General features: G+C 32.7%; 1 protein-coding gene across 1 annotated transcript in view; it reads right to left on the bottom strand.

Moving 5' to 3' along the window:
* Positions 1 to 8,701, bottom strand: part of LOC108733690 — a 268,094-nt gene extending 259,393 nt beyond the window's left edge. Inside the window, exons 1-2 of the mRNA XM_018464984.2 lie at positions 8,620 to 8,701; positions 8,138 to 8,239 (exon numbers count right to left, since the gene is read on the bottom strand). The gene's annotated coding sequence lies outside the window, so the exon portion shown is untranslated. The remainder of the gene's footprint in view (positions 1 to 8,137; positions 8,240 to 8,619) is intronic.
* Positions 8,702 to 9,299: the final 598 nt, after the last annotated feature.

Here is a 9,299-nt window from a genome sequence, read left to right on the forward strand (position 1 = left end):
GGTTAGTTTTTATTGGAAAGTAGTTAATGTAGGTGAAGAGTGAAGATCTATGTCTGAAGTGCTATTGCAGCTTTTCACTGAACATATTAACTTTTTATTTAATTTAACTTTAGAAGAAAACTTCGTCGACTCCATCATCAAAAAAATTTTTACTTTTTTAACGTGTTTTATTATTTTAATAAACAATTTTACAATTTGCGTGCACAGTTCCTATGTAAATTTTTTCCTCATTCGAGTTATAAATTTTGCCACCACATAGTGTATGCCCATTTGACGGATCCCAATAGGCACAACGAAGAAAATATGAATTAAAAACGCAAGTTAACAAGAAGAACAAAACGTAACAAACTCCAAATTATGTGACAAAATCAAAAATTGCTCTGGTGCCACCACCAATAGCTGGTATCCAAAAAGAATAGCAGCTACAAGTCAAAAAGGGAAAAAACCCAACAAGGTATGACTCCGCCTGGAGCTATGAAATTCCTCTAACCTGCATACAATTGAAGAGCATCGATAGTAAAATTAACAAAGGTGGTTGCGTAGACCTTCGCAGAACCTGACCATTGCGACCAAATCGGTCTATTATTGTTTGCAAAAGAACATTCAAGAGATATTTGACTACCTTGTATGCATTTGAAATTATGAAAATTTCCAATATAATAAAATAAAATAGGTTGAATAATGATAAACAAATCTATCTCTAACGACTAAAAAAATATTAAAATTAAAATTAAACTGAAACATGTGGAATGTGGACTTATAGGTATGATTTCGGTCTGGTTTTCGTATAAACGTTTTACAAAATAACTTGGGGTTTGGGAACATTCTCTTACAATAGATATTAGATAATAAAGTTATTTTTGACTTGAAGTAAATTGCTGTTTTAAAACTTGTGTACTATCGGTCACGAATCTAATAATTAAAACTCTAAAACGATCTGCGTTTCATAAATATTTATAAGTGATTAANATAAAATAGGTTGAATAATGATAAGCAAATTTATCTCTAACGACAAAAAAAATATTAAAATTAAACTGAAACATGTGGAATGTGGACTTATCGGTATGATTTCGGTCTGGTTTTCGTATAAACGTTTTACAAAATAACTTGCGGTTTGGGAACATTCTCTTACAATAGATATTAGATAATAAAGTTATTTTTGACTTGAAGTAAATTGCTGTTTTAAAACTTGTGTACTATCGGTCACGAATCTAATAATTAAAACTCTAAAACGATCTGCGTTTCATAAATATTTATAAGTGATTAAAGCATTAGAACGGACATCAATGAAAGAACCTTTTAAGGTATTAGCATCGCCCTTGCGTCGGGTACGTTTTCCATTCTTGGAGCACCCTCTTTTAGTTGCTCCATGCCAGGAGGAAATTTATTCATTCGAAGTGTGTGGCAAATAAGTATTTTCCCTTTAGCAACCGTCACAATCCGCACACCACAACGGTGCCCTAAAAGCCTCGTCAAAATAAGGGCCCGAGCAGGAAAGCGTTAAGGTTTTCCTTGTTATTTATAGCGCCAGAAATGCAATTTAAGAGCGCGTTTCCACTCGGCGGTTAGCATTTGCATAATTCACACCGAGACAAGACAAATTTCTTTGGAGTTTTCATTATAATCTCGCTCTCTTTTTCTCTTGCGCATTTCTCTCCCTCCGCCTCTCCCTTATCCGGGCTTAATAAACGCTCGAAATGATAAAGTGTTGCCTTTTCTCCAGACAGGTTTATTTTCCCGCTACAGATGGATTTTAAAATAGTGAAATGCGTACCTATATTACGATTCAGATTTAGGGAAAAAGAAATGAAATTTCCGAGTGAGAAGGGCTCATTTTACTTTCAAATGGTTCCTACCGCCTTGCCACCATTATTCGTATAGGCTAGTCCCTAGGGCCTATCCCGGTTCTCCAGGCAAGGAGCAAACAGCTCATGTAATACGAACCATGTTTAGCAATAAGGCTTTGAAACCAGTATTATACGATACATATATTATTTTGTAATTTGCTATGATACGAAAAGGCATAAATTCCTAATTACGAAAGTGACAAAATTATTAATGTATTCCTACATCTAACAGAATGTAAAAGGTATTAGGCAAAGTATAAAGAACTAAACTGAAGTACAGGTCTGACGAAGGAAGCTGGCGAGCGGTCGCGCAGGTACTTCCCATTTATGACCTATTTGGGTAAGTCACTTGGAACCGATACACAAATAAGCTTTCAGTAGGCGTAAATTATAGTATTAATACAGATGGGACAGTAGCGTACTAGAAAATAATGTAAAAACGTGACTTATCAAAAAGAAAAAATTAACCTATTGCTTTTGTTTTATAGTTAGTTTTCACATTCACAGTCATCATGGGAATCTCTATCACTGTCACCAACATCAACAATTAGTTCTTCTGTTTGTCTGTCTATTACTTGCTCACTGATCCCTATTTTTAAATATTTAATCTACGCCCCTGATAGGAATACTGAAGAAAGAGGGCTGCAATCGTTATACCTAAAACTGCCTACTTTTGCCACCGCGCATCCACGTCATTTTAAAATTTCCGCCAGCTTCCAGCGTCAGGCCTGTATATACATTATAAATAATTCTTCTCAAAATCGCTAATCAGGCAGTTTTCCCATTTTAGGATCAAATAGATGCAAAGTTACGAATTAAAGAAAAAAAAGACAAAAAATCTTCTCACAGAAGTTATTTCAAATAAAAGGTGTTTGTAAAATTCACAAAGTTTCATAATAAGAACCCATAAATTTATAAATTATATTCGCAAAGTGGCTGTCAGTTCTGTTTTACAATAGAGCAGGTATTTGCATTTCTATTATAGTTTTTATTGCCCTGGGTACTTTAAAGCAGCCATAAACGGTTTACCAGAACTTAGCTAGCTTGTAATTCTATATGGGTGCTATATATTTATTATGTAAATAGAATAGTCAACTTGAAATGTAACAATTTGCAAATTACAGAAAATTTTTCATCAATGCAGATTGATTTATGATATTCCTAAATCAATCGTTTATGATATATTACCAGAAAACAACTTATTGAAAAGTGTATGCAAAAGATTTATTGCACGTTGACTTTCTTCCTTTTATATTTGTGACGACTTTTATGCCTGAATTTTTATACAATACATAAATAGTGTAACTTCTTGTTATTAACGGTAAATATACAGTAAAAACTTTCAATTTTCATATATATTTATAGAAATATAATTGTTTCTATGGCTGAAGGTCGGATATTACATAGATGACTTTTAATTTTAATAAAAATCCCTTTTTTGATAAGCAATCTAATATTTCTTACTTAGGAATATCATAAAAGGACAATGCGATTTATATTGTCGAATCGAAATAGCAAAACTGTTTCCCAGTGAATTTATATATTGGTGTAAATGAAGAAAAAAGGTTTACGGCTGAATGGCGAAAAAATTTGGAGAGACAAGGGGTAGAAAAGAAAATTGGAAAAAGTGAAAAAAAAGTATTACTTGGAGTGCATGTTGAGGGAAAATAATGATGAGATACACATAAAAAATCAATGTACAAAGCCAATGACAATTTTAGGGACAATTTGGACAGTAGGACAAAAGCTATGATGTTGATTAATTCTGGTATAAGAAGTATTTTGCTTTGTGGGGTTGAAGTATGGGGGTGGATAAAATATGAACAGATAGAAAAAAATTACAAAATATATATAATGTGGGTCCCAACTTTAGAAAGAAGCACACCAGACTACGTAGTAAGGAGAAAAACGAAATGTGGAGAAATGGTAGAAGAAGCAAGAAGAAGAGTGAGCAAATATGAAGAAAAGCTGGAAAAATTAAAAGACGACGATATAAGAAAAGAGATATAGAAAAATAATTAAGAATAGGTATGAGAAACAGATATGACGAAGAAAGGGATAAGGCTATAGAGGAAATGAGAATAAGTAAGGAACAACTAAGTAAATGGGAAAACAAGGGATTGGATGTAAGTAATATGATAAAGAGAAAATGTAAAGAAATGAAAATAAGGGAAGATTTGAGAAAAATCCAATGTTCAAAGTATGCAGAAGAATGTTGTGGGATGATTGGCAAGATGACGTAATACCTGAATATTGAAGAATAAGGATATAGCGGTAGGTAATAGCAAGATTTAGAATGAGGAATTAGTGTAATGCAAATAAATACTGGTTAAACTAGGAGGGGAAAAATGATAGGGTTGTGAAATTGAGAAAGAAAACATGAAGCATGTATTAGAAGAAGGTGTGGAGAATAAAACTTTGAATAAGTTTGTATTTTTAAAAGAAAAGAATAAAATGAAAATGGAAGGCAAAAAAAATATGTGAGGATATAACAGAACAGTAGGGTAGGGTGGGTAGTTTAAGTTTAAGCATAAAAGTGGGTAGTTTAAGCATAAAAACTTAAAAAGAAATATTGTGTACTAATTGATGTAGTTATAACTTTTTTTAGTTGAATAAACCGTTATTAATTGAAAACAAGTTTTGGCCATGTGCAAGATGGGGAGTAGGAGTGTATTAGGTACATTTATCTATGGAAAATCAAAATTTCCTTTACGACTTGTCTAAATGGAATCCTTTCTTGTGAATTTGTACAATTGTATAAATGAACAAGTATTTGAACAATCAAATATTCGATGAACCAAATATTTCAATCAAATTGACTGTTTGTGTTATTAGAATTATATGTACCTAAGTATGTGTATATTTTAATAAAGTAACTTCCCAATTAGATATCTTAACATCCGCTTATTTCAAAATTACGATATTCCAATGTTTAGATACATATTTGAATATCTGAATATTTAAATTTCAAATCTTTTTTTTAAATTATGGATATTTAAATATTCAAATATAGTGGATTTCGGATATAACGACGATGAAGAGACTACTGTAATATCGTCGTTATATCCGGAAGTCGTTACAGTCAAAAGTAAAGAGATACAGACACAGTTGCTACTCAGAATATCACTGTGTAACTGAACATTTATAAACAATTGTAAAGGTCACCATAGTTGCTGACCATCTCTGTTGATGTAAACAAAAGATAAAAAAGTTTTTTGTGTTTTTGGTGGCCGACTTCGGTTGGTATATCTGCATGGGATTTTTAGGAATTTCTTAGAAATAATTCATTAAAAACAGTCGCTACAGCCGAAGTCGCTATAGCCACATGAAATTTGTACTAAAATGCTTTAAATTCAAACGACTTAGATTGAACGTCGCTATAACAGAGTGGTCGCTGCAACCAAGGTCGTAATAAATGAAATCCATTGTATTTTGAATACAATTTTGAACCCTAAACTAAACCAATACCAAAAAAAAGCATTTTTGTAATCAACATTGAACTATTTTCTTACAAAATTGATTTTTGACTACAAAATTAACTCGTAAGGCTGACAGAACAGAAATGTATCTTGCCCATAATCTACCATTGTTAAACAGGAGCGAGACTCCTCGTTTCCACCGTTAAAAAGCGTTGCTGAAGGGGAAAAACGAGAATAAAAGTACAGGTAAACGTATAGGGAAAGCATCCTGCTCTAATTATTTAATGCAAATCCTTTGTTTGAGTAATATTCCGGCTAGCGTAAGAATTTTTCGCTGTTTACGACTTCCGGTCGTTATTATATTATTACGCGTGTCTACCTACGACGTTGCTACATAGCGAAGCTATACCCTACATTCATAATCTTTACGCTAAAATATATGGCAGACAGTAATAAAAATGCATTGTTTCACTGGCACATAAAGTTGAAAACAATGATTCGAGTAAATGCAGAACATTATACGGAAAAGGGAGCAACGTGAGCAAAACCGATTCCTTCATAAAATTTTAATCTTTGCATAAACTTGTAACCCACCCGAACCTATCATTTTAATAGAAAACGCGCCTGCAAAATAACTGCCAAGCGAAAAATTTCAATTTAAATTCCAATGAGCTGTTTTACAAAAACGTAAAGCGAATTTATCTTGAACGTTATAAAAGATAACAACTCGCTTGTCAAATATCAGTAGGTATAATAGAAAATAAACACCATGTCTAAATTGTATAATAAACAATTTGTGCTATCAGCTATTGAGTGTTGGTACATTAAATTTGAGAAATCATAACCATTTTATGTACACGACGAGTGACGTTAAAATTTACTGCGAGTTATTAAAAATTTACAAACATTGTACTCTTGAGGGGGTACATTTGCAAAATAAAATAAAATCAACCCAAAAGTAATTTAAACTTTTATATGCATATGTTACCAGAAATGTTTGAAATCTAGGAGTTGTATACAATTCAGAGGCTATTTAGGAAATCTATAAAATATTGTTTCAAAGATTTTTTAATACACACATATCCTAGGAACTGTAAACATTTCCTAGGAATTGTATGAAGTTCCGATATTGTACTAGGAAATGTATAAAACTAATGCTTTCCGCGAATAAAATTAATAAAACACGTTAATAAACTGAGAATCAGTGTTATCTGTGTTTACGCAGTTCTAGTGCGATCGCCTGATGTATATGCATTGGGGACGTTAATGTATGGTTAGGTTAGATTTGGAGATGTATACATGTATTAGGTAGATCTATGACTGACTGGAGTTTCTTTTATACCCCGGCCCGCCGGAAGAGGCTGATATGTTGGAATAATGTCTTCGAAAACTATGCTTCATTATGATATCCGCGCCCAACATATATATATATATGCTCCATTACAACATACTAAAAATTCAATGTCATCGTTTTTGCAGAAACAAAGATAACCTCGTCACATTATTCTAACATGTAACAAATCAGCCCCAGGACAGGGGCATTAAAGAAACTACAGCCTGTCATTAATCTCATCCCTAACCAAACAATAACGTCACCAATGGATATAGGTACATCTACAAAAAGCCTGCTGAATAATTGCCTATTTAGAATTACTTGTAATACACTTCCGATTGCTATTTAGGAAATGTATAGATTTCCTAGGAAATGTGTCTAATATAATTTATTTCACACATTTCCGGGCGATTTTAGGAATTTCTAGGAATTATATGTAATGACGGATTTCATACATTTCCGGTAACATATATACCACTAGAACNTCGCCACAGAAAAGCATTAGTGTGAAAACTTTAAAAGAAGTAAAAGATGTAAAAAAGTACGTAGAATCTTGTGGTGCCAATAGATTTTAGGTTCGACTTGAAGTTAGAACGATACAACGTGTGCGCTAATAAAATTATATGAAAATGTCCAACATACTAAAAATTCAATGTCATCATGTTTGCTGAAATAAAGATAACCTCGTCACATTATTCCTCCTCCTGCGGGCAGGGACATTGTAAAAACTCCAATCTGTCATAAATCTCCCTAACCAAACAATGACGTCACCAATGGATACACGTTCATCTCCAAACGGCCTGTCGTATTATTGCCTGCTTAGTATTACTTGTAATACATTTCTGATTGCTATTTAGGAAATGTATAAATTCCCTAGGAAATGAGTCTAATATAATTTATTTCATACATTTCCGGGCGATTTTTGGAAATATATACATTTCCTAGGAATTGTATAGAATGACGGATTTCATACATTTCCGGTAACACATATAATAATAGTTTACATAAACCCCCTAATAAATATTACGTCACAAAAATTACCTCCCCCTTAAATTATTTCTTTAGATTAAAAATAGCAAAGATCGTAATAAATAATTTTAGAAGTTAAGAAAAAAATTAAAATAAAATTGATGAACTGCGAACGTCACATTTCCTTAGACCCCACACCCCGCTTGTCATATCCCACCCTTTATTTGCGAATGTATTTTATGGACGACCCCACGTTGTATTTTGAAGAAATGATGCCTCTCCAATGATGCATTTTATACCCCATGATCGATTCCAATGTATGTACTACATACAATTATGGATTTTTCGTACAGAAAACGTGACTATCAGATATAAACACAGTAGTTCACCACTGGTTTGGGCGCATTGTGATTGATTTGATGGTATAAATGCCTGTTTTATGTCATAATTATGGCAAAAAGGCTGATACCTTATGATAAAACTAATTAGTCGTCTGACCAATGAGCTAAGAATATAAACCCAGAAGAATAAAGGCAAGTAAACAATGAATAAAATAGAAAAACACTCACCCTTTTGCGCTTCTTTTTCTAACGATCCAACAGGAAGAGAAGATGGAACGAGTGGCAACGTCAATTGTTGGATGCGGCAAGTTGTGGATGTCACCAGGAACACTGAAACAATTTTTTTTAAAAGTTAAATTAAAGCAACCGAAGAACAGAAACTTCAGGGTAGAGGTAGGGAAACTGTGACCTTCTCGGTTTTTTGTGCGGCCTTCAAGAAAGTTTCATTTGTTAAGCACAACAGGAATTACATGCTGTGGTTTTATTAGTAGTTTGTATTTTCATAAGTCGCATTTATAGATATATCAGCCTATGCGACCTCCTTTATTACTACCTAATTTAAATGTGGTTTCCCGCCTCTGCTCTATGGTAATCATTTGATCAAAGTTGTAATTGTGGAATAGTTTATGAAGTTACAAATAATTTTTTACTTTCTATTGAGAGTATTGTGTTGAATATTAAAAGAAATGCATTATTACTTATTGGTTTACCTATATCATTGATTTTCTTGCATTTGGAGTAGGTAAATAACTTCTTCAGTGAACGTATGGAACCAAATCCATCAAATGAAGTTTGTAAGGAAGAAACAACAAATTTTAGGACCTTGTAGAATTACTGAAAACACAAATGCTACAAATGGGAATGTCTGATGAAACATTATAAGTTAAATAAAAATTTGCTTCTCCCTAGACTGGTTCTAAATTCCCTAGGTCTGGTATTGCTGGCCAAAACTCGAAGAAACGACACCAGACATCTTAAATATATGAAATCTTATGACATTGTTAGTTACTTAATAGTGGATTAATATGCAATATTAATTTGAAATTATTCAAATTGAATTAAGTAACTAACAATGTCATAGGATTTTATATATTTAATGTTAGGTGAGGTTAGGTTAGGTAAAGTTTAGGTTTAAGAATGGTTAGAACATTTTAAAACGATCTTGGGGGAACAGGAAGATTAGTAAATGAACATAAAATAAAGGTTATTAATGATGAAAAAGTGAGTGATACAATATAGAAATGAAAGAAGTCATGAAATGTATAAAGGCATTGTCAAAAAATAAAGGCGTGGGACAAGATGGAATACCGCGAGAGGCGTAGCTGTGCACAAAAGATATAATATGAAAACAATTGTTTGAAATTATGAAAAGAATATGGGAGGAAAAGGA

Source organism: Agrilus planipennis, unplaced genomic scaffold, assembly GCF_000699045.2.
Source record: "Agrilus planipennis isolate EAB-ADULT unplaced genomic scaffold, Apla_2.0 scaffold1, whole genome shotgun sequence".
Taxonomy (NCBI): Eukaryota; Metazoa; Arthropoda; class Insecta; order Coleoptera; family Buprestidae; genus Agrilus; species Agrilus planipennis.